This window comes from Quercus lobata, chromosome 1 (genome assembly GCF_001633185.2).
Source record: "Quercus lobata isolate SW786 chromosome 1, ValleyOak3.0 Primary Assembly, whole genome shotgun sequence".
Taxonomy (NCBI): domain Eukaryota; kingdom Viridiplantae; phylum Streptophyta; class Magnoliopsida; order Fagales; family Fagaceae; genus Quercus; species Quercus lobata.
The window spans coordinates 43705056-43730790 of NC_044904.1; the positions used below are offsets into that span (position 1 = coordinate 43705056).

General features: G+C 33.2%; 1 long non-coding RNA gene across 1 annotated transcript; it reads right to left on the reverse strand.

Annotated features, from left to right (window-relative positions):
• Positions 1-238: 238 nt before the first annotated feature.
• On the reverse strand, positions 239-12803 carry LOC115990586. Its single transcript, XR_004092153.1, has 5 exons — positions 12422-12803; positions 9242-9374; positions 7681-7870; positions 1004-1952; positions 239-359 (listed from the first exon to the last, which is right to left on the reverse strand). It is a non-coding gene; the product is annotated as an uncharacterized LOC115990586 (long non-coding RNA).
• Positions 12804-25735: the final 12932 nt, after the last annotated feature.

Here is a 25735-nt window from a genome sequence, read left to right on the forward strand (position 1 = left end):
TGTGACCTTTTGCAGGTTACTCTTCTCCCAAGCTTCTCGTGAGCTAGTTGCGAACTGCATTGTTTCTTCTTTGAATCTTGATTTTTCACTAATCTCCCACACTCATCCCTTACAAATAAACTCACATAAAGACAGGGAAATGATTGAAGAAATTACAATCAAATTTGGCATGGAATTAAATGCAACAAAGGTTAGTTGGAAATCACAACTTTACAATCTCCCTTTGACTATTCTGTGACAAAACCCCTAAACAGACTCTAGACTTAAACGTGAGTTTGGGAAAAGAGGCAAAATTCACACACACCTAAATCTAAAAACTGTGAATCACTTGAACCATATACTCCTGTATCTTGAAACACCTGCACATAACAAATAAACTTCATTAAGCATGAGACAAGTAGAATACTAGCAATGTATAGAGAACAAGTAAAATGCGATCAAGATAAATAAGAGATATGTGAACATATAGCATAACTTGATCATACAAGAACAGTCATAAGAAATGACCACAATGAACATTTAACGAGTAAATAATCATCCGGACACGGAAGCAATTAAGAGCAATGCAAAAATTAATTGCATGTCCAACAAACCACATGATGCATTAAAGAAACTAAAGGAAGAAGCAATAGATAACTAAAAGCATCAAGAAACGGCTATAAAAACCAAGGTACACAAAGTACTAAAGAAAAACTAAGTCTTAAACTAAAGTACTGAAAGCTTTAAATAAAGCACTGTAAATAAAAACATAAAGCCACCAAAAATAAACTAATGAACCAATGGTTTTATTACTCCCCCTTAGGCTGTACTCCCCTTCAAGCTAATCTACTGCCCCCCTATTTGACCGAAATGGCCAAAGATCCTATAATGTATCAAATTCTGAGTCTAATTTCTCCAAGTCTTGGATCTGAGAAGATAGAGCTGTGATTTGCCCTTAAAGGTATGTAAACTGCCTCGTGGAGTAGTTGATGTGTGCATTCAGCATAGCATGCATTTATTCTACCTTTCCTAGTATTAAATCAAGGCAGTCGGGTGCTCTAGCTTGTGCTTGAGAAGATGGTTGTGGAATATTCTCCGATACATGAGTGAACTAATCAATCTCATCTTCGATGTTGCCACCTTTAGCTGTAGCTTCTTCTCTTGGAACTTGTGCTGCACCAGCTTCTAGACCAAGAATGTGGGCTTTACTCCGGTTCATAGTGTGTTTACTAATTGACTCTCCCCTTGGCATGACCAGGAGTCCACTTGGAATCTTCACCCGTGCCTTTGAGTGACATGATAAGGCTTGGAAATGGTAGAGTCATCTTTGTCTTTCTTTTTCGAACGCACTTAACAAAGAGCTGGTAGATGTGACCATAAATATCAATCTCTTTGTGAGTGAAGAGATCATGGAGGAAAATGGTCCTTGGCCCCGACAAAGTTGTCAAATTCTTCACCGGATAAAGGTTGAAGATCATGATATAGGCCAAAGCCCTTATCTCAGGCGTGAAGTCAATCGTGTGCAAGGCCTTCTTCTTGAGTTGACCTCCAAGAACTTGCAAAAGAGGCTCAAGTTTGTCTTTTCTCTCATCAAAATGTAGAGAGCTATCTGGAGTCATCGGACAAATCTCTAAAAGCTCTTGGATTAACTCTCTAGAGACAGTGAATTCGTTCCCCCTAACCTAGCAACTAATGTGGTCATCTTCCACAAATGCATTTGCAAAGAATTCCTTGATGATGAACTCATACAAATCATCCGAGGGATTCAGCAATTTGGTCCATGTCCTCTCCTTGAACACTTCTGGAATGAATGTGTTCTCCAAGGATTCAATGTTCATACCCCTTTCCACGATGATCGTAGCATTCTTGTAGTGATCGATGTAAGCATTGTTAGCATCTTGGTTTCTGAACTAGTTGAGGGAGTGACAAGGACGCTTTACTGATTTCTTTGCAGCTGACTTATGAGGAGACATCTACAAAAATGAACAAACACACAAACCATACACAAACATGGTAACAAACTTGATTAGATACAAGTTAGTCCATAAACAAGAACAAATTGAGAAAAATGTCCTAAAATGGAAATAGACAAGCATAACATAGACACTAGAACATATTATAGGTGCTAAAAGGTCTAAAATATATCAAGTGTTAGAGTGTGTGCATCAAGGGTGAATCTAGTGTGCATGTGAGATTCATGAGCAATGCATGAACAAGCACTCATAGGGAAAAGTGTGTAAAAAGCACAAACAATTATCAAAACATGATAAACATGTGTAATCATGGTGATTCCCAAAAATTGGTACTCATTGGAGTCCAAAAGAATGAAAAAAAATACCATATAGCCATTTTAGAGTGCACACACTAATAGGCCAAAAACGAATTGACCCCTCGTGATGAATTAACCAATTAATTTAGCCAAGTGAATTAATTTAGTTAATTAACATGCAAATGCGTGGTAGCATAAACAAATCACCAATAAACTAAGTATGTAGTGAAAAATAAATTTGACACGGTGATTTGTTTACGAATGGGGAAAACTAACATGGCAAAAACCCCACCAAGTGATTTTCAGGTCACCACTCCCGAAATTCCACTATTATCACAACAAGCGGTTACAAGTAAAGGAATCTCAGTACCTTATACCAACCTACAGTTGAACTCTTACCCCAATACCTAATTGGACTTGTTCTGTAGTGACAATTTCTCCTTTTGATGCACAGCTCCCAAATACGTGACTAAACAATTGCGCGAATCCCAGTATGCGACTTCAATCACCAACTAGAGAAGGTTGTTGGCTACAAAATTCTTCAGTTCATCCCAATGATGAAGATTAAGAAGATGCTTGGTCACAAAACCCTACAATGCACAAACACAGTAACTTCTTCACAAGAATGATGAACTAGGGCAAAACTGTGTCACCGGTCACAATTTGCTTGAACAAACTTTGCTCAACACTTGTGCAACTTGTGAACACTTTGACGGCCCTTAAAATAATCCTTTTATATGTCTAGGGTTGTGAGAAAAGAAGGCCCAAACACATAATCACGGATTAGAGTCAAAATAGAACTGGAATTATGTTTTTCATAAACCTCGATAGATACCCTATCTGTCGAGCCACAAGGCTGAACAACTCTACAGGTCTTGATAGATAGCTAATTGTCAAGCTTTAATAGACAGCACTTCTTCAGCTTGAATCTTGGACAAACTTGCATGGCTTTAACACTTGATCTTGAAACACAGTTTCTTGAAGTATTAAACACATCCTAGATCTACCCAATTACAAGTAAAGTGTGTTTTGTTAAAGAATTAACCAATTACATAAAATAGTGACATATGTTCCTAACAAGTGAATCACATATGTCCTAACACACACTACACACATATGTTAAACAATGCATCAACACATGAAAAACTTGCCTAAATACATGTTAAAATGCCACAAGGGGCCAACAAAAACAACAACAAACACAATGGGACACAAACCGAGCAAGAAAAATGTAAAATGATTTGACAAAAATTAAATTTTCCCAACCCTATTCAAAATAACCCCAACCTTAGAATTTGAAGAATCTAAGACTTCATATAAGGATTCAAAAGATAAAAGTTATTAAAACATACCTTAGAGAAGTCTTAGGGATGAAATCCAAGGAGTTTTGGTTGAGATTAGAGTGAAAAAGATGTTTTGGGTTAAGAGAGGCAAAATAGAAGTTTTGAAAAAACTGCCACTGTGTACCCCTTTAAAAACTGAAAATTCGCTCATTTCACGGGATAGTTACTCGCAAAGTACTTACGAGTTACTCACAAAATGCCTCAAATGCACAGGGCAAGTTTCGTGGGAAGCTATTTCTCACGAAGTACTCATGAGGGAGTCGCGAAACTCTCTGTGTACAATTTTGGAAGAGATGAAAATTCACTTCCTCATTTTTGCGACTAGGATGCAAGATACCTTACTCGCAACATACTCGCAGAAATACTTTTGGAGGAGTTTTTCAACAAAACAGATTTGGATTTTTGGAAAAACTTTCAAAATTTCAAAACACAAGTGATACACAAAAACATTTTCAAAAACAAATAAAATACTCAAAAATCTTTTTGGGTTTGATCATCAAGCGATTGAGTATACACATATCACATTAGACTTTTGTGTTGTGTGTGTGAATCAAGTATGATCTAGTCCATATTCTAATATGAAGTTTCAATGATCAATTCAATCATGTTATACACAACTAGCATGAAGTCAAGTGACCTATCTCACTAGTAGAAATGAACATATATGACCCCCCACCAATATGTTTACATTGATTGAAAGCTTTTCATTTGGCTTCCATTTTTCCTACCTTTTGTTCAATACAACTCAATTTTTTAGCAGCGATGCCATGAAATTTTTTATATTTCTTTGAGGAATAAGCCTTTGGCTTTGGCATCATACATTTTAAATACATTTTGCTACACCTTTTCTTAGTCAAACTAGTTTTTGAAGCAAGACTTTTTCAGCTCTTTCTCTTTTTAGAGATTGACGTTTGAAGAGCTTTTTGATATAAAAATAAATGTGAGGAGATATATAGGATCAAGTCTACGCATGTATTAAGATCAAACAAGACTATTGACTAATCATTCATGACAAGCTTGAAGATCTATTTACAACAATCAAACATAGATTTCTATATTTTACTTACACTTAAAAAATGTGCATACATAACAAGCTAAGCTTGTAAATGCACTGCGCCATTAGTACGGAGGTACTAGGCCAAACTCAACATGTGATATACTTAACACAAGCGATCAAACTTTTTGAGATTTTTTACTTTTTATAGGTTTTTGAATTTTTAACACATTCAAAAACAAAGCAATAAAGTAAGATCAACAAAACAAGGTAAAAAAATACAAAGACCTATAAAAGAAACATGCTAGGGCGAAAGCAGTGACTCTATAAGAATGCATATGCCTTGATGCATGAAACTATGACCCTAATACATTGGAAGTATTGATACATGGACATAGTGAGTGATCATGCATGAGTACCTTTCTTCACCCACACTACACCAATGTTTTGGGTGAGGTTCTTAGAAGGAGGAGTATGACTAACATAACTCTCAAACCTCAGGGTGAAGCTAGCTTGGTATGATGAAATGTTCTTAAGCATCTGCATGACATCTCCAATGAGTTGACCCTTATTTTCTTCCTTAGCTTGCTTTCCTCTTGGCATTCTTCTTGTATTTCCTTGATCACATAGAGAATCAGCCCTTTTTAGAGCATGAAGTTTGAAACAATTTGGTCTTATGTGTCTTCAAACTCCACAATGATGATAAAAATGCTTCATTTGAGGACCCCTTTGATTCTTATGACTTCCTTTTTGCCTTTGGTTTTGGACCAATGTCTTTCTTTTGAACAGTAGGGATCTCAACCTTAGGCTTCTCTACATTCTTTCCTAACACAAACTTCATCTCCTTTTTAGGTTCGCCAGTTAAACTTCCTTCACTGGTGTAGCCCAATCTGGTCTTGTCCGTGTAAGGCTTTTGAGATGAAAGCACACTATCAAGTTTCTTGGTTGTGATGCGCTCCACTTTGACATTTGCTTGAATTACTTCAAGTTCGAGAAACTTGATTTTGGAGTAGGCATTCAGAAACTCTTCCTTCAACTCTTCAACTTCACACTTAACATTCTTAAGTTGTAAAAGAGTGGATTTGTGTTCTTCTTCAATTTTCTTCTTCTTCTTAACTACACTCTTGGCAACCTTAGCATATTTGCCATAATCTTCAAGCAACACATTGTACACTTATTGAGGATTCTTATCACCCTCATTGAGGTACACATCCTCATCACCCGAAGCTTCAACTTCTTCACCTTTGGAGTGAATACCAAGTTAATCAACCAAATCGCTCAATCCATCTTTAGAATCAACCGTGGTAATCACCATGAATGCTAAATAATTGCCGTCACTATCACATTCTCTTTCCATATCGGAATTTAAGCTCCCCGAGTCACTAAAGGTAGTTGTTAGTTCTTTACCCTTTACTCTCAAATAGTTTGGACACTCTTTCTTTAGATGCCCATGGCCATTGCATTCGAAACATACAATCCCTTGAGATGATGATGAGTCTTTCCCATCCTTCTTCTTGAAGTCTCTTTTGTCACTTTTGGAGGATGAGAACTTCCTTTTGCCAGATATGCCACCTCTTCTTCAACATCATCCTCATCGGAGGAATCATCGATTCTCTCATTTCTGGTTTTGAGAGCAAGTGATTTGCTAGACTTATGAGAGGGCAGTCCAAGCTCATAGGTTTGAAGAGAGCCAACAAGCTCTTGAATCTTGATCCCGTCCAAATCTTTGCTCTCCTCAATGGCGGTGACCTTAGCCTAGAAGCTTTTGAGTAAGGATCTCAAGACTTTCCTCACCACTTTGGCGTCTTCAGTCTTCTCTCCAATATTGAGTTTGTCAATAACAATCTCATTGAGTCTCCCATAAAATGAATCAAATGACTCATCATCAGTCATCTTCACTTCCTCAAATCGAATAGTAAGCATTTGAAGTTTGGTGTCCTTAACCTTCTTGGTTTCCTCGTAGGTGGTCTCAAGGATGGTTCATGCCTCTTTGGCAGTCTTCACATGAGATATCATATGGAATTCATCAATAGAAACACCACGAAAAATAGCATTAATAGCTTTGCCATTGGCATTTGCCAAAGCAAGTGTAGCCTTATCCCATTCGACTTTGGATGTTGTTGGTCTCACCCAACCATTCTCAATGGAATCCTAAACGGTCTCATCAATAGCACATAGAAAAGCACGCATACGTACTTTCCAAAATGCATAGTTACTCCTATCAAAGTAAGGAGGTGCGTTGAGGGATTGAGATCTATCCATCTCAAACGGGGTCTAGGATCACACAAGGATAATAAAATTCAACAAAATATACCCACTTTGATACCAATTGAAAGCTCAAATTAGTGTGAAAATACTAAAACTTGTTCAGACCCCAATTTTAAAATTACGACTAGATTGCTTTTACTCTAACTTAACAAAGTACAAAACAAGAGTAAATATGCGCAATAAACTGGTAACACTACTCTAAGCCATATTCAACCACAATGAACAATAAAATGAAAGCTTAAAGAGTAGGGAAGAGAAATGTAAACACAAGATAATACCAAGACATGTTATCGAAGAAGAAACCAAAGAACTCGGTGAAAAATCTTTCTGCGACCCTCCAAGTTGAAAGTGATTCACTAGTGAATAAGTTGGAGTACACGAATAACAAAAGACCCTCTAAGCCTAGTCTACCCTATGTACTCGAGCTCTCCAAGCTCCTACTACCAACAGACTTCTCGGAGTCTTATCTTCACTAGCTTTTCGGAACTTGTAATTCAACTTGATTGCATCCGCCAGTTAATGGCTCATTCCAATGCTTCCCAAAGGCACCAAAACTTGACTCAACACTCAAATTGGGTGAGGTAAGTGTTTGGGCTAAGAACCTCTCAAGGATGTAGAGATGGAGAGGTAGGAGTAGAGGAAAACCAAGAGAAAATATGTAGATGATTGTGGGTATAACAATCTCTAACTCTCAAGTGTTTTTGCTAGGGTTTTTTTCTCTAAAAAGTACTCCTTACATTTCATGAGTAATGAAGGTAAATATAGTGTGGGTAAAGAATTTGGTAAAGCACTTTATCTTTTTGCCAAATAGAATGTTTTTCGGTTACCTCGTGAGAAGGTCTTTCTCGTGAAGTACTCACAAATTTGATAGCCTGGTATGACTCTTCAGTTTCTAGTCATGTGCTTCACACATGGCCTTTCGCAGGTTACTCTTCTCGTGAGCTTCTTGCGAGCTAGTCACGAATTGCACTGTTTCTTCTTTGAAACTTGATTCTTCATGAATCTCTCACACTCATCCTTTACAAATAAACCCACATAAATATAGGGAAATGATTGAAGAAATTACTGTCAAATTTAGCACGGAATTAAAGCCAATAAAGACTAGTTGGAAATCACAACTTTACAAATATATATTTCATTGGTGTTACATTGATAAAAATAACTTTATGATGTTTTCAGGCCACAATATAAAGATCAAAGTGCTAGTGAATGATTGTTATAAAAGTGAAATATGGGAGCCAATAAAATTTCTTTTAATTATACAATTTATATTTAAAATTAAAGTTTATGCTAAACAAAAATTATTTTTATTTACATGATTTAAACAGGACTGTATCAAAACAGGACATGAATAATGAATCAAGTCAGGTTGATTGTGGGTGAAATTGGTTAGCACGAAATTGACTTATTTATTAATCATGTTGACGCACCAACACATTATACAAACCCATCTGCACTAAACACTAACCCGCCAAAAAATATAAACCATGTTGTGTATCATATTGTTGAGAAAAATATGAGAAATTATTACATACGCCTACTGTATTACACTTTCTTCTTATATTAATGTGAAACACATACATAATCCACATATGAGAGATTCATTTTTATATTGATTGAATAATTTCATCACCACAAATAGAGTTATTTATGTCCAATAGATTTATGGCACAGTATCAAATCAGCTATATATGGAAAGAGATGGTATGTTCCACTGCTGGATGTGAGTTTGGAAATTATTGGAAAAAAAAAATCCTTTTGCTTTTTGTGTCAAGATTTTTTGTAATGATCTACGTTTTAGTTTTTGAACACATTATTATAAAATTTATCAAAAATTATTTTTTAATAAATACCATACAAATAAATTATCAAAAATAAGAAATTCTTAAACGAATACTAATACTAATCTATATATATATAACTAGTCACTAACCTGTGCAATGCACGGGATAGTTAAATAATTATTTAATTAATCAACCTCACATTAAAAGAAAATGCTAGTTAAATAAATATTTAGTTAATCAACCTGACATTAAAAGAATAGGCTAAAAGAATCAAGGAAAGGCTTATTTTCCCACCAAGAAGAAGCTAAAAAGGAAAGGAAAAAAAAAAAAGACATTGAAAAAGAAAGAAAGAAAAAACTATATTTTGTAGATCAAATACTGTTAAAAAATTTTAATAAACACTATTGTCACATTTATATTTGTTGTAGGCATTTAAATACTTGTTTGATAAAATATGTCAAAGTATTTGTGTGGAATTGGGGGAAGAAGAAATAAATTGAAAGCAATGGGATAATGTTACTATATTATTTTCTTCAATTCAATATAATTGAAGAAAGAAAAACTTGGATTTGAAGTGCAACCGCTGGTCATGGAGGACTCATACTCAAGCTTGCAGGAATTAGTGCAACCAAATCATGCTCTGATCAGGTTTTCAGAGACCTATTTAAAGGCTTCTTAGAAAGGCCGAAAGATACAAATTTGAGTAAAGCAACAGTCCCTGATTGGCACCAGATTACCTGCAAAAAATAGTGAAATGATTCAAATGAAACTCAAATAACTCAACATATCAAAGTATTTAGCCTTTAGAGAGAGAGAGAGAGTAAGTAACAATTAGATAGCAAGGACCCAATGTCACACACAACCCAATATGCAAACACAAATTGAATATACCAATATGAATATGTATGTGGAGCTTACATAGATCAATCCCACATACATATAAAAGATGTGTTTAATACATCTATTCCATAAGAAAATTTTTGACAGAACCTAATATTATAAGGTGATATCCAAAGCATAGCATTAGAATGCTATTACATAACTTTGCCATTTACGCTACATATATTCAAATAAAAATAATTTTATGTAGTGTGTAGTGAAGTCATAGGTTGCAGCATCATTTTCAACCTTTTAAAATGATTACTTAAATAAAAGCACAACATTTAAAAAGAAAACCAAAATTCTAGAGAACATATTAGTAAAAATCATTACTCTTAACCAAAATTTGAAACGCTTATAGTTCTCTATTAACAAAATTGTAACTCACTATTCTAGTTGGGAGTTGCAATATAGATTTTCACCAATAGTACCTGCTGTAATTCAAAGATAACCCAAAAAAAAAAAAAAAAAAAATCAACTTATAGCAACTAATAACCTGAAATACTAAACTTAACAGCATAATAACATATAAAGAGAGCAATAAAAAATTCCAAACTTTTTCAACCAATCCAAACATTTTCTAATTTTTACCAATCCAAAATAGAGGACTTTCACAAAACATATGTAAATTTTTTACCAAACCTTTAATCTACAATAATTCTAATTTCATTGAGACATTTTGTCAAACACTTAGGGGTGGCTTATTTTCACAAAGGATACCAATTCTTATATCATTCTTTCAACATTGAGAAATTACATAGGAAAAAATTTAAAACTTAAAACTCAAGAGAGAGAGAGAGAGAGAGAGAGAGAGAGGAAGGGTATACACACATACACACAAAATTTAAAACTCAACTTTGAGAAAAAATATTGATGAATTGATAATGGTGATGATGAGAGAAAAAGTTAACTTCATAGGAAAAAATAATAATGAAGAAATTACACATGAATTCTTTGAATCTACTACCACCTCAAAAAGTTTTAACCCAAAAAAGAAATAAACATATTGATAAAAAAGCACACATTATTCACCTCAAAATTCAAGTTGTTATACTTACACACCCAATCGTATGGGTCTACCCATTGAAACAGGATCCAAATACCATAGACAAATATAAAAAGAACAAATATAGCTCATAATATTAATGGAATAACAAATTTGTGAAAAATATAAATTATGCAGTAAACAAAACAAAAAACAAAAAAAAAAAAAAAAAAAGAAAAAAAAAGAAGGAGCACCAAATTACCAATCAAAGCAAGATGCTTATCCTAAAAAAAAAAAAAAAAAAAAAAAAAAAAAAAAATTAGATGCTTATCCACAAATATGTTGGATTGAATAATCTGTAGAAAAGATAAGCAATGAAAATCAAATAGCAAATATCTACCAAAACCTATAAAGTAATCCACAATTGGCAAATTAACAAAGCAAAACTCACTTCTTCTTTTTTTGGGATAGGTAATCAAAGATTTATTGCATAAAAAAAAGACATCATGTGCACAATGGTGAGCACTTTGAACATTAACAAAGCAAAACTCATAGTTCACCAACGTATCTAAAAAAACCCTTCACAAGATTGTGCTTCCATTTACTTTTGTTTCACTATTATTTTTTTCCTCAGCACCCAAAAAGATGCTCAATTAAAATTTTGAGAATATAATCCAACATGTCAAACCTAGAAAAGTTCATGAATTGGTGGGTAAACAATCATTTCTCAGTAATAACTTGCAACTCCATTAAGCCTTTACAACTGAACTTTAAACAAAGGAATAACGCAATGTGTGGCTTTTTGAAAGGCCACACATTTATTAATAGCTGTTACTTATCAATACAAAGGCAGGGAAAGAAACAATTTTATGGTATAAAAATACAAGTCCTCAAGCAAAGCCTAAAGCCTCTTGGCTAATAATTTCTAACAAAATGGAACAACCTCAACTTGCATAAAAAAAAATTCAACAAATAAAATAATAGAGCAACCATTAGTCAACTCAACAAATCAACTAAGCCTTAATTGTAATTACAAGCTGACTTCATAGATGTAAAGATTACAAACAAAAAAATAAAACAATTTATGCTAGTACAATTTATGCAATACTAATGTATAAAAAATTATGAAAAGGCAACAAACAACAAAATTAAAACTTCCAATGTTCAAAACCTTACATGACATAGAAGGATTAACTTGATTTCTTTTCACTTTGTTGCAAAATATGAAACCGCAAATACCAAACCACATAACTATTTATACCGAAAAAATCACAAACTTGGTCATCCATAAAAATTAAAAATAAATCTGGGTATCCCAAATTTATCAACAACATGAAATTTAAACTCTACTAAACAACATGAAATTTAAACTCTAATCAACCACCAATCTATCCAAACCTACTGTATCTGAAATTTCAACTGGTACATACAATCCAAAAGAAACCAATACCCAAAAAACCCATTCTTTGCTTCATCTCTATGTAGGGTTGTAGGTGTCTTCGATTGTGCAATTCTTTTTGTTTTTCTTCATCATTCAACCTCAATCAAAACCAATAACCCAAATACCGAAATCAAAAAAAAATCAACCCAAAATAATTTTTTTTTTTTTAAAAAAACTTAAATACTCTTGGTGGTAGACTAAAATAAAATTTCAGCTTATGCAATCTGTATATTTTTTAGTTGATTTGAGTCCTAATTCAACCATTAGTCAACAGGCTTTATTGTAATTGAAGCAAAAACTGAATTCAAATCACGATAATTCAATAGCAATAACTCTGATTTTTATATCAATCATAAACGTATATTTGATAAATTTAGTGCTTGAAGCAGAAACTGAATTCAAATCACAATAATTCAACATCAATAACTCTGATTTTTATATCAATCATAAACGTATATTTGATAAATTTAGTGCCTTACCAGTACTGCACTAACTTGCTACAATCTTGGCAAGAATCTGCATATATTGAAGGTCTTAGTTTGTTGCTCGTAGCTATCATGGAACTCTGCTATGAATAACTTTTACTGCTGTGTTTGGAATACCATATTACTTTCCAAAGTCCTTAACCCGTACGTAGCACCAAAACTGAAGAGAAGCTCTCTTCTTCATGTAACTTTTATTTAAAAAAATTGGTTTGAGGAATAAAGAGAGAAAGGGGAAATGGAGAGACCCAAGACAAAGCACACACAGAGAGAACTCAAAGGTTAGGGTTCTGGGTTTTAAGAATGCGTATAGGTTAGAGAGTCAATCGCATAAGACTGGAAAAAAAAAATCAAAATTTTAAAAATAGAAATAAATAAATGCTGACTTGGAAAACTATGGGAGTTTCAAAGGGTTCAGTTTTATATATATATAGATAATAGGTGAAGCTGAGAGAAAATTCAATCAGATTTCAATTGAATTCTCAATTTTGCACCGCGTGTCCTTTTTTTTTTTGGTCAAGTGAGTTAATTGGATTCTTAATTTTGCGCCATGTGTCCCATCTAAATTTTTTTAAATTTTTGTGCCAAAATAAATAATACATTAACGCCTAATACAAAAATCAAGAAGACCACAAAAATAGCCTAAACAAGAACATGTCACCTAGACACTTCTATGTAGACTCTCTCTCTCTCTCTCTCTCTCTCTCTCTCTCTCTCTCTCTCTTAAATGTTTCTCTAAATATAATCTCAACCCCTAACCACTTCTTCTGTAGACTCTCAAGCTCCTCTCTCTCTCTCTCTCTCTCTCTCTCTCTCTCTCTCTCTTAAATGTTTCTCTAAATATAATCTCAACCCCTAACCACTTCTATGTAGACTCTCAAGCTCCTCTCTCTCTCTCTCTCTCTCTCTTAAATGTTTCTCTAAATATAATCTCAACCCCTAACCACTTGCTACCATCGGCAAACAACTCATAACCACTTGCTACCATCCTCATTAGTCAATAATTGAGTGTCGTACTCCGCTACCAATCCATACATCAATTCATCAATGGATCATCTGTTACGCAAAGGAAATGGGAAATCTACCCATAATCCATAGATTCGGAATAATTAAATTCCAAAAAAAAAAAAAAGAAGTGAAGATTAAGTAAATTCAATTAGTAAAGTCTTTTATGGTTGAATAAAATAACTTGAATTTGATATTTGTCTACACTAAAAACTAATTGGTCCCCATTTGGATTGAGGAAGGAGGTAAGGGGAGTAGAGGAGGAGTAATTTTTAGATACTCCTGGAGCACGAAAATTAGTGATCCCTCCTCTTACATTCATGGAGGGATCTATTCATTAAATTTGATATTCGCCTACATTAAAAACCAATTGGTCCCCATTTGGATTGAGGGAGGAGGTAGGGGGAGTAAAGAGAGAGTAATTCAACCCCTAGCCACTTGCTACCATCGGCAAACAACTATTAACAACACACCGGCAACCCCCCAATGCACAACAAACAAATTTGTAAGTAAACTTGTAGCCCCTTTTCTATTCATATTCATTGACTTATCTATATATATATATATATATATATATATATAAAATAATAGGTGAAGCTGAGAGAAAATTCAATTAGATTTCAATTGAATTCTCAATTTTGCACCATGTGTCTTTTTGTTTTTTTTTTTTTTTTTGGTCAAGTGAGTTAATTGGATTCTCAATTTTGCGCCATGTGTCCCATCTAAAATTTTAAAATTTTGTGCCAAAATAAATAATACATTAACACCTAATACAAAAACCAAGAAGACCACAAAAATAACCTAAATAATGAATTGGCTACACCTCCTTCATTAGTGGATGCTGTCATTGTGGGTATTAAAGTTTCTTGTGCAGATTTCCATCATATAGCATTTTCACATGTGCGCCGACAAGGAAACAACCCAGCCCACCTCTTAGCAAAATATGCCTACGGCATTAATGATAGTTCAGTTTGGATTGAAGAGTCCCCTTGTTTTATAAAACAAGCTCTTATCCATGATGTAATGTCTTTTTAACAATTCAATGAAGTTTCAGCTTTCTTATCAAAAAAAAAAAGAACATGTCACCTGGACACTTCTATGTAGACTCTCAAGCTCCCCTCTCTCTCTCTCTCTCTAAATATAATCTCAACCCCTAACCACTTGGTACCATTGGCAAACAACTCCTAACCACTTGCTACCATCCCCATTAGTCAATAATTGAGTGTCGTACTCTACTACCAATCCATACATCAATTCATCGATGGATCATTTGTTATGCAAAGGGAATGGGAAATCTACCCATAATCCATAGATCCGGAATAATTAAATTCCAAAAAAAGAAGAAGTGCAAATTAAGTAAATTCAATTAATAAAGGCTTTTATCGTCGAATAAAATAACTTGAATTTGATATCTGGCTACACTAAAAACCAATTGGTCCCCAATTAGTAAAGTCTTTGTCAAACTCTTTTCAAAGTTATTTTGGTGAAGGGATTGGTCCCTTAGGAAATGTTGTCTTGGCATGACTAATTCTACCTTTATGTTTATTATTCTAAATGTTAATTTCAATTTGTTTTTTAATTCATAATCAATAAGCAATATATATATATATATATATATATATATTTATAATTGTGATTGTTTTTAAATGTACCGTGTATATGCACGGGATTACACACTAGTTATACTGTAATACATGCAGCCTTCTCACAATTGGTGGATTGGACACATTTTTTGAACCCACCTGATGTGAGAGAGTTCACTGTATGTATTCAAACAGGGAGATAATTACTCCTACAAGACGGAATCAAATCAAATTGCTCATATTTGTTCCCTACTTTTTCGAGCTCCAAAAAGTGGATTGTGCATACCCACGTATTTAAACCAATGATCGTTAGATGAATCATGGAGCCGAAACGTGTTCAACAATAGTTTTTATAGAGACAATGATTAAAGACGGAAAAAGAGAAACGACGGTAGGCAAGCAGTCAGATGTATAATTAACAACACGTTGAATTTGGTTTTGTAAATTATTGAGACGAAGAATAAAAGAAAGAAGAGCGATTTTTAAAGAGATTCGGTTTCAGTCACTGTTTCTCAATTAAGAAAGGACAATTGCATTCTCTAAAAAAAAAAAAATAGATAGGACAATTGCCTAATATGTTGCATGGACACATTAGCATGCATGACCTGTGAGCCCCATAATGAAACTTTCCCTGGAAAATGACAGCCTTCAACCCCTCAAGAAGTGAATTGCGGTCTAGTATATTCATTAATACTCCAATTATCAAGAGGACTTTACCAATGTGACAATGAACAAACCCAAAAAATGGAGTTATTGCAATAACACCTAAATTCTAATTTGGTTGCAGCTTGCAACAAAGTTGAAACTAAATTACATTACTTTGTACCACTTGAGGAGGTGACTCCAAAAACTTATTAGTGTTTTAATTTGATAATAAAGAGTTATTATCAGGATTGAACGTCATTAATTAAAATTCTTTCAAAATAAAACTTGGAGAGATGATGCATAATATCTGCAAATTTGAAAATTATGGATTCGAGTAATAGCAAGTTCTATTAGACTATTAGTACCCAAGTAGTTGCACACTATAACACAACAATTGCATTACATTACTTTTTTACGCTATATGCTTATAAAATTTTACGATGATTAAAGATCAACGACTATCTTAATTATAAAATTTATAAAGTTCTTGTTTTTGTTTTTTAAAGTTGTATACAAAACATGAGCTTATTGAATGAATAATAAATATCTAATTAACATGAAATTTGATTTTCATGTTAAGAATAATATTTTTCTATTTTATTATTAAAAATTTTTAATTATTAATCTAATATTTATTGGAAAACGTAATATCCATAAAAAGTTATGTCACATATAACTTATGTATCGCACATAATAATCATTATAAATCATTACATTAACTCAATCAATTTTTTTTTTTTCGTTTTTTGAGTCGAGGATATCACAAAATGATTTGATTTTCTCCATTTAATCTGACACATATTTAATACATATTCAGCTTTTTTCACATCTCTAAAAAAACTTAAATAATTTATTTTAAATTTTATCACATTAACGGGTGATGTATAGCACCGTTAACAGCACCCTAAAAAGAAATTAGTACACAATATTTATGAGCGTGGGATGTATTTCTCTCCTACTCCTGCCCATTGCTAGGTGTTGAATGTGATTGACAGAAGAGAGAGCAACCGAGAAAGGGCGTTTACCACAGAATTGGCTTCCAGAGCACACTAATAAACAAATTAACTCATCTTTATTTACGTGTCTACTATCCTGATTCCTCCAACAAGCGGCCAAAACACTAGGACAGCTCTTCAAAGTTGCGTGCATATGGTTTCCTTCCGAAATGATACGTGGCCTCTAGATTCAGCTGAGATCTAGCCCCAGCTGGATACAACTAAATATTTTATCAAGGGACTAGGATCATAATATGATCCGATGTCAATGGATTTTCATTCTTCCTGGTTGGATTTAATTATTAGTTTTCAATTTACGAGCATTTGCCAATAAGGGGGGAAAAACCAAAATTCAACTGATGGCAATATGCCAATATATATAAGTATAAATAAATATTTTAATTCAGCAAAAACTAAAAAAACTAAATATTTTAATAGTAATAAAAGTTTCTATTTTTTGTCTTTTTTTTTTATAATACAATAATTGTGAGTGAAAAATTTAAACACTTAATATCTCCATTAAAAATGCCTAAAATTACAAATCAGTTGAATTATAAAAGTCTTTTGACAAAACTCTATTTTAAGGTAAATTTAGAATGAAACTTTTTTTTTTTTTGGGTCTTTTGGTTTCATTGTAACTAGTCGCTAACCCGTGCGATGCACGGGATAGTTTTTAAAAAACATATATATTTACTTTGCTTAGAGAAATAATCACTTGAAACAAATAAGAATTCACCTCTACTTACTATGGCTCAAAACATAAAGTATAATTTTATTTGAAATGTAATCAAACATTAAAGGAAACTAAACAATTGTATATCAATTATTGCAAAATATCTAGATGAACCAAAAAAATAATAATAAATGAATGCTTAGGCAAATATTCCATTTAATATTTTTTGTCTTTTGACTTATTTAAAAAATATATTCCTTATACTTTGTAATCTAGAAAAGTAGATGACACTCATATTCTACATGAGCACAACTACCAAAATAGCTTTCACATAAATATTTTGAAATTCCCAAGGTCTCTATACACAAAGACAAAACAAATCTCCAGTGTACAACTTCTAATCTCCACTTGAAAATATTATCTACAAAATAAGAGAATTCATAAATCCATGAACTACTTATACTCAGGAGATAAAGCAATTATGAAAGATACCATTTATTTCAAAAAAAAAAAAAAAAAGGAATAATCATAATGAATCAAAAAGCAAGCAATATGGATGGCTTAGGGACGATGATCCAATATGTTTTGAAAATATTGAACATCAATGCAAGAACCTATTTGTGACTTTCATTAAACATTACATTTATCATGAATTCTATCCAACACATGCTAGAAACTTTTAATTCAAAAACTTTTCACAACTAAAGAAAATCAAATATGACTACAAACGATGTGAAAAAAAATTTAAAACTTTATCAGCAAAATATATTAAAAAACAAACATAGACCAAATACAATAGAAATTGATAAGGAACTTCATTAGCACAAATTTCCAATCAAAGCTCGAAAGCATACGAAAATAAAGAAAATGCTAAATGTACTACTAATTTTACAACAAAAGGCTTAGACAACTAACTTCAATGAACAATTGAAGGAGTGACATTTCATAACTTTGTACAAATGAGTCGTTCTATCCACTACAATGACAACTTCAAATTCTAAAGCATCATCCAAGATGTTGGATTTATTAATGTAGTATTATACAAAATATGAATGATTCCAATTCATGGGCAACTAAAAAGGCCTAATAGATGCGTCTAATGAGGAAAACATGAAAAGAAAAAACGTCAGCTCAAATTTTATTTGCCTTAGTCAAATGAATTTGATGTTGTTCTAGACAGAGAGACTTTCAAAGGATGTTACAAACCCCAAGAAATTGCACATACAGTCTAATTAGATACCGAAAAATTCAAAGAAAAGACAAAAGAAAAGAACCAATTTATCTTAATTAGATACAGATCCAAACCACAATTCTTCTAGCATGCAGCCTAAATGCATAAGTATAGAAAATCAGGACATTTTGGAAGTAGTTTAACATAGAAACAACTTTGAAATACAAAATAATTTCAACTTAAAATACATAATGCTATGATGTTAACTGTTTCATTTGGTCATAATTGGTTGGGTTAACAGCATTTACTGTAGCATTTTGTTCTACATTAGAGCCAAGGCTAGTCCAATAATTTTCTTAACAGATTTGTGAAGGACATAACAGCTTACACTCATGATTCTTATATTTGAATTCAGTTAGCTATTCAACTCAAAGTTTTGTTGACTTGGGTAAAAGTGACTTAGAGTAATTAATAATATGTACAATTCCCCTACTACATAGCTAATTTATCTTTAGTCACACATGCTTAAATATCTAAAGCATTTAAAGAATGTAGATGTCAGTGGTACTGAACTCTTAACTTCCAAGGATTTGTTCACAAATGATGGAAATATTATACCTGATCACTTATTATCTCTAACTAATGCATAAATCATTATGAAAATTGTAATTCTCATGCCTATAGTGGTTCTTTTTTAAGAGAACCATCTATAGCTCACAATATTAATGGAATAAGAACAACAAATTCTAAAAAAATATAATTATGCAGTAAACAAAGAAGGTACCAAATTACCAATCAAAGTGAGTATTGGCTTTGCAATGCCCCATCTTCCCTTTGCCCTGCTCTTCCTCATTTATTGGCCAACAATCTCTTCTTTTTTTCTTTTTCTTTTTTTTAATATCAATTAACACATGTCAGAACAAAAATAAAAACAACAAAATTGAACTTTATTTGATATCCTAGAACATTAATAGTGAAACTAAAACAGATCCAAATATTTTATTAATAGTGAAACTAAAACAAACCCAAATATTTAATTAGACTGTAAAAAGGGGGAAACTCAATATAGATCAAACCAAAAAAAAAAATCCATCATTGTTTCTCATAAAAGACCTTAAAACACAACAATTTTTTCCGACATACTCAAAATATGTCTTTACCTGCACATCACAGGGTCCAATTGTATCCTTATGGCCTGCAGAATCTTGATGAATAATGCCTCCCTAAAATGCAAAAAACCCAATTTTAATTTCTTTACAATCAAACCTGATAATAATCAAGCAATTGAATAGCTTTGTGACAAACTGTCCCTATAACATGTATGTGACAGTCAAAAAACTTTCAAAACAGAAATAAAATTGCCACAAAATGCAAAATAGCAGTAGCCCCAACAAACCGAAAGATTATATTACCCATTAAACTTGTTTACTGTTTCATAATGTACAAAACTAACTTATGTTTACAATGCCAACCGACATAATTGAAATATACAATGGGCTGAAAATTCACAAAATTAAATCCAAAAAAACTGAATAGAAAATCAGAATTATAAAGAGAGCAATAAAAATTCAGAATTATAAAGCAAGCAAAAAAAATTTCAGTTGTGAGTTGCATTGTAACAAATAATCCCTAAAAAAATATTATTTATAATATAATATAGGGTTATGGATTCCTAATCGAATTTGGTTAGGGTTATGGATTCCTAATCAAAATACAATATAGGGTTATGAATTCCTAGTCAATTTTGGTTACCTTAAACTGAATAGAAAATCAGAATTATAAAGAGAACAATAAAAATTCAGAATTATAAAGCAAGCAAAACAAATTTCAGCCGTGAGTTGCATTTTATAATATAATATAGGGTTATGGATTCCTAATTGAATTTGGTTAGGGTTATGGATTCCTAATCAAAATAGGATATAGGGTTATGAATTCCTAATCAATTTTGGTTACCTTTGCCAACTGACATAATTGAAATATACAATGGGTTGAATAAATTCAGCCGGAGTATAATGCCCAGTTTTGATGGCTGTCGTCAGTGCTCAAAAGTAGAGATCGGTCCTTATGAGTAGCATCGTGGAAAGATCGGTGATGCCTTCTTTCTATTTTGGACCTGAGAGTGTGGGCATGACTTCTTGGCAAGATTGATTTTTAGTGTTGGGTTTTGGGGAAGAAGAGGCTAGAGAAATAGAGAAGAGAAAGGAACGGAAGGGGTCTTTGTTTTGGAGGAAGAAGGAGATGGCAGGGGTCTGCGTTTTGGAGGAAGGAGGTTTGTTTTGTATTTATCGTGTTTTGGAAAAGGTATTTTTTGCATTTATGTTTTTTTTTTTTTTTTTTGGTTTCAGAAAAGTTTTTTTTCTTTTTTTGTGTTTTTGTTTTTTTTTTTTTTAAATATTGCAGAAAAGTTTTTTTTTTTCTTTTTTTGTGTTTATGTTTTTTTTTTTTTTAAATATTGCGCTGACGTGGAAAATTGTGGTAGCTTCAAAAGCTTCGGTTTTATATATATATATAGATAACATGATATTCTTTTCTTAAAAAAAAATAATAATAAAATAACATGATATTCTACTTGGACAAATTGTGCTTTCAATTAAGGATGGACAAATTGTGCTTTCAATTTTCAAAAGCATTTGCCAAGGAATCAAGGGAATTTAATTTTGTTGAATTTGTATCTTGTATTGCATATTACTTAATTAAGAGAGAGTATTGCATATAGTATAACTTGTTTTACTCTTCTTCTTTTTTTTTTAAGAGTTACTATGATTTTTAAGTGAAGTTTGGGGTGCACTTTTTCTTTTAGAATACTAAATATTTTAACACACACATGAGGATAAGAGAGAAGATCTTAAAGAAATTAACAGTGGTATATATCCAAAATAATCTAATTCTTGAATACTCAGCATAGACTTTAAACCTAAATTTGAAGTGTACTTTTGTGTTAAAAACACATTTCTTTTCCTTTGTGTGCATATTTCTTAAAAAATAAATAAATAAAAGAATAAAACACACAAACAAACAAACATATAAAGTAAAAATTAAAAAACAAAAGGCACCTAGATTCCTTAAAGCATGTTTAGGTGATATATTTTTATTTTGCTAAGTGGCTTTTTTTATTTTAGACTTGAAACTGAAAGCGAAAACTGTTTAACTCTTGAGAAGGCAACCTTCATAAACATCTAAACTAAAATTGTTAAAGCATAGTGGAATGAGTTATGCTATACTTTTTTTTTTTTCTAATAATTAAAATTTTATTAATAGGAAACAAAAGAGGGAGTCAAAGGGAACCTCCCCATCGTCCTTTTCAACAGAAGGAAGAAGAAGGGAAAGAGGAGATGGGTTAGCTAGGGTTCCTATGACTTTTATCTTACTGATTAGTAATTCTATATCACATATGCGTGCCACAGACGGACCTAGGTTATGACCTAGGAACTATAGCGGAATGACTTCTCCTGACACTAACCCCAAATATTTATTAATTTAATTTTTTAATAATAAATATACTTATATAAAGATTTTAAGCTTGGCCTCTCAAAAAAAATAATTAATTTAAAGAGGCAAAATAGAAAACCGATGATTTTGTTTCGATGAATATTGATTTCCAGAAAATATTTTCACATTTGCAAGTGTTTGGGGTTAAAATTGTTGGCCAACCTAAAAATAATTTTAGGTCAACCACAAAATAGAGTCATTTTGAATGTAAAAAATTTTATGTCTTTATTTGTGGTCATAACATTTTAAATTTCACCCAAAATTCATCAATCCAACCTCCACCCCCCTCCCAACTGTCAACAATCCAATCACCACCTACACTGACATCACCCGTCTCTAGTTGCCAGTCACCATAGACGCTCTCTCTTTCTCACAATTTTTTGTATCTAAATTTCTCCTATTTTCTTCTTCTTGCCTTTTTTCTTCTTCTTCTTCTTCTTCTTCTTCTTCTTATTATTATTATTATTATTGTGTGTGTGTGTATGAGAGAGCTAAGAAAATATGGGAAAGTTGTAATAGGAAATATCTTTTTCATAACATTTTCAAGAATACAACAAAACACTTGAAAATGTTTTCTGCAACAATGGAACCAAATACTCAAAAATTTTTTGTTGTTGTGAGGTTTTATTGTGATTTGTGCCTTAAAAGAACTTTTTTTTTTTTAATGATTTCTAGGGTTACCACTGGCACAACTTATTTTTTATTGTAGGAACTTTTTGGAACAAGATTGGACGATCCATCAACATCACGTTTTCCGCAAGGCTAATGGAGTTGCAAAACCAAGAAGATCAAGCAAAGCAGTAGACGAGAAGAATATGATCAATATCTAAATTTCGTTATGTATAGCTATGTGTGAGATCTTTTTCAAATTGATACTCCTCTTAAGTGCCCTATGGTCCCTTTAATAACTAGTTATCTATCTGATATGGCTTCGGGACAGATGTATTAGCTTCTAAGTTTCAATAATTAAATCCCTCTTTTCACTAAAAAAAAATTTGATACATAAATATATATATATATATATATATATATATATATATTGGGCGTCAAAAACTAACTAGCCTAAGGAAGGGATCCACAAGGTAGAGTTTGATTGACTGACACAATTTATTTATAAAAGAGAAATAGGGGAAAAACACTCCACAATGGGAAACTCAAGCAATTGATTTCATAAACACCATATATTTCAGATAAAACTAATGCATTACAATAGAAAAAATTCTATTTCTTGTGGTGTTAAACTACATCAAATAGTTATCTCTCTCTCTTCTTTGGTTTCTTGTCTTTGTTTTCCAACCCCTTTCTATTTGCCTGTCTCCCCCCTTATATAGGTATATTTCTTGCCCTTATCCCTACAGCTGTCCTGTCGCCAGTCGAGTTTTCAAGGATATTTTCCTCCCTTTTATCGGTTTCCTCCCCTCCCTTATCTTGGAATTTTGACTTTTGGCGGTGTTTGTACTGTTTAGGTTATCTCATATGCATTCAATGCAACAGAGGTTAGGTTGAAGTCCTCTCATTAATGTAGAGGTGAAGATCTTCATCCTTCTTATATATTCTGGAAGATTCCCCAAGGTTCTAGATGCTAGCTGGAAGTAAGATGTGGATCATCCATGCACATCTCCTTGGATAAGACTTGGCTCCACTTAGCTTGCTACCTACCTCATGGGAACGATCTGCAAGGATTCCTATCTCCTCCCGGGTGCTCGAGATAGCCTTATTCCCTTCCACTAGATCTTATAAGCTATTGGGCCCTTCTGTGAGCATATGGGTCCACTCCACGAGGTCCAATAAGTATTTGGGCTTTAGGTCTGGATGAGGACTCTTCCACTTCCCACAATAGCCCCCCACAATCTCCAAGTCATTATTACTGAAGTGGGGATTATGGTTCAAGGAAAATGGAGCAATTATTAACTGGCATTTATGAGAAGTGGCGGCAATAGGCAATTAATGCCCCAAACACCCCTGAGCTTCCTGCCTTATGATCAGTGGCACGCATTACAAAATGGACAGTCAGATAGGGTTTTTGGAAAATGGAAAATGGTTGGGAAATGAAGGATCGCTTTTGCTCTTTCCCACCCCCTTTTTCTCTCTATATAAGGAGGAACCCATACCAAATTCTGGGTTCCCTTTTATTACCTTCTCCTTAGAAAAGAAAAAATTTCTCTTTTACTGTAATTCTCTCTGGTGATCTTCAAGCGATCTCTGGTGTGCTTCTTTTGTTTTTCTCTTTTTGTAAGTCCATTTCCTTTCCCTTCTTCGTGTTATCTCTGTCTTTTCTTCTTTTCTCTTTTTTCCTTTTTTTTTAGTCTATACCATAGTGATCTGTAGACAATGAAAAAGTTTAAACCCATGGTTGATCCCTGAAATGTTAACTGAGTTTAGGAAAATGTATAACATTCTTAATGATGTTGAGGTGTGATATTGCCCGGAATCCGAGGTAATACTCTCGAGAGGGGAGGATAGAGTGGTAATTCCACTTGTTGCTGTCATAGAAGGGGAAGTTAGAATCCCTATGAGTGACTTACTTACCAATTTGTCCCGACCAATGCACTCCTAATGTATTTAGAGTTGTTAGTAGTGTAGATACTCTTAATAAAAGGCTCAACTTGAAGCTAACCAAGCATGATATCAACTATATATATATATATATATAGTTTTCAAGATAGTAAAACTTCTAGGTTTTACTTTAAAATATAGCACGGGGAGGTGAGACTCGTCTCGAGCCTTCCGGAGTCAGACAAAGAGGCAGAAGGAGACTATTTGGTCATCTTAAGGAACTGGTACCCTGGTGGAATCTACAGCCCCACAATTGGGGGTAGAGCAGGTGGGTAGATCATATAGGAGCTTATTTTCTTTATTAATTTTTCCATTCCCGAGCTATCGTATATTTTCTTTTTGGCTAACTTTCATTTCTTTTTTGCTTCTAGAGGACCACGCTTTCAAAAAGAAAAGGCAGTTCATCAACTCTATTGACCTGAACAGGTTACTGAGGTCCCCCATCTATCCTCATTCAAACAGTCAGCTCCGAGTAGCCTACCTCATTCTTGGGTATTCTCCCGTGTACCAAAGCTATCAGGCCGAGGGAAAAGCTATCACCAAGAATAACCCACTACTTCCCTATATTGATGTTCATTGCTATTAGCATTAGACGCCGCAAGGGTTGCCTTATCCCACGTGGATTTGGCAGCCTCCAGCCTAGTCCATCCAATATCCACCACATCCCAAACGGTTTCATCCATTGAACACAAAAATGCCCTCATCCTGACTTTCCAAAAGGCATAATTGCTACCATCAAAATATGGTGGAGCATTTAGAGATTGAGACCAGTCCATCTCAAACGAGGTCAAGGATCGCATTAAGGTAATTAAACCATAGCAAGTGCACCCGCTCTGATACCAATTGAATGTTCAAATAGTGTGTAAAACACCTTGAACGTTTAGACCCCTAAATTACAAATTATCAATTCAAGATTATAATCAAACAATGTATGTGCGGAATATGAACACATGCTTATTACAGAATTGATAAAACAATCTAAACCAAATAAAATCACAACCACAGCAGAAATTAAATGGCAAAGATTAAGGGAAGAGAGATGCAATCACAAAAACAACACAGCGATGTGTTATCAAAGAGGAAACCGAAGTCCTCAGCGTAAAACCTCTCCACCACCTTCCAAGCGGTCAATAATCCACTAGAAAATGAAGTTGGGATACATGAACAGCAAAAGACCCTCCAAGTCTAATCTAC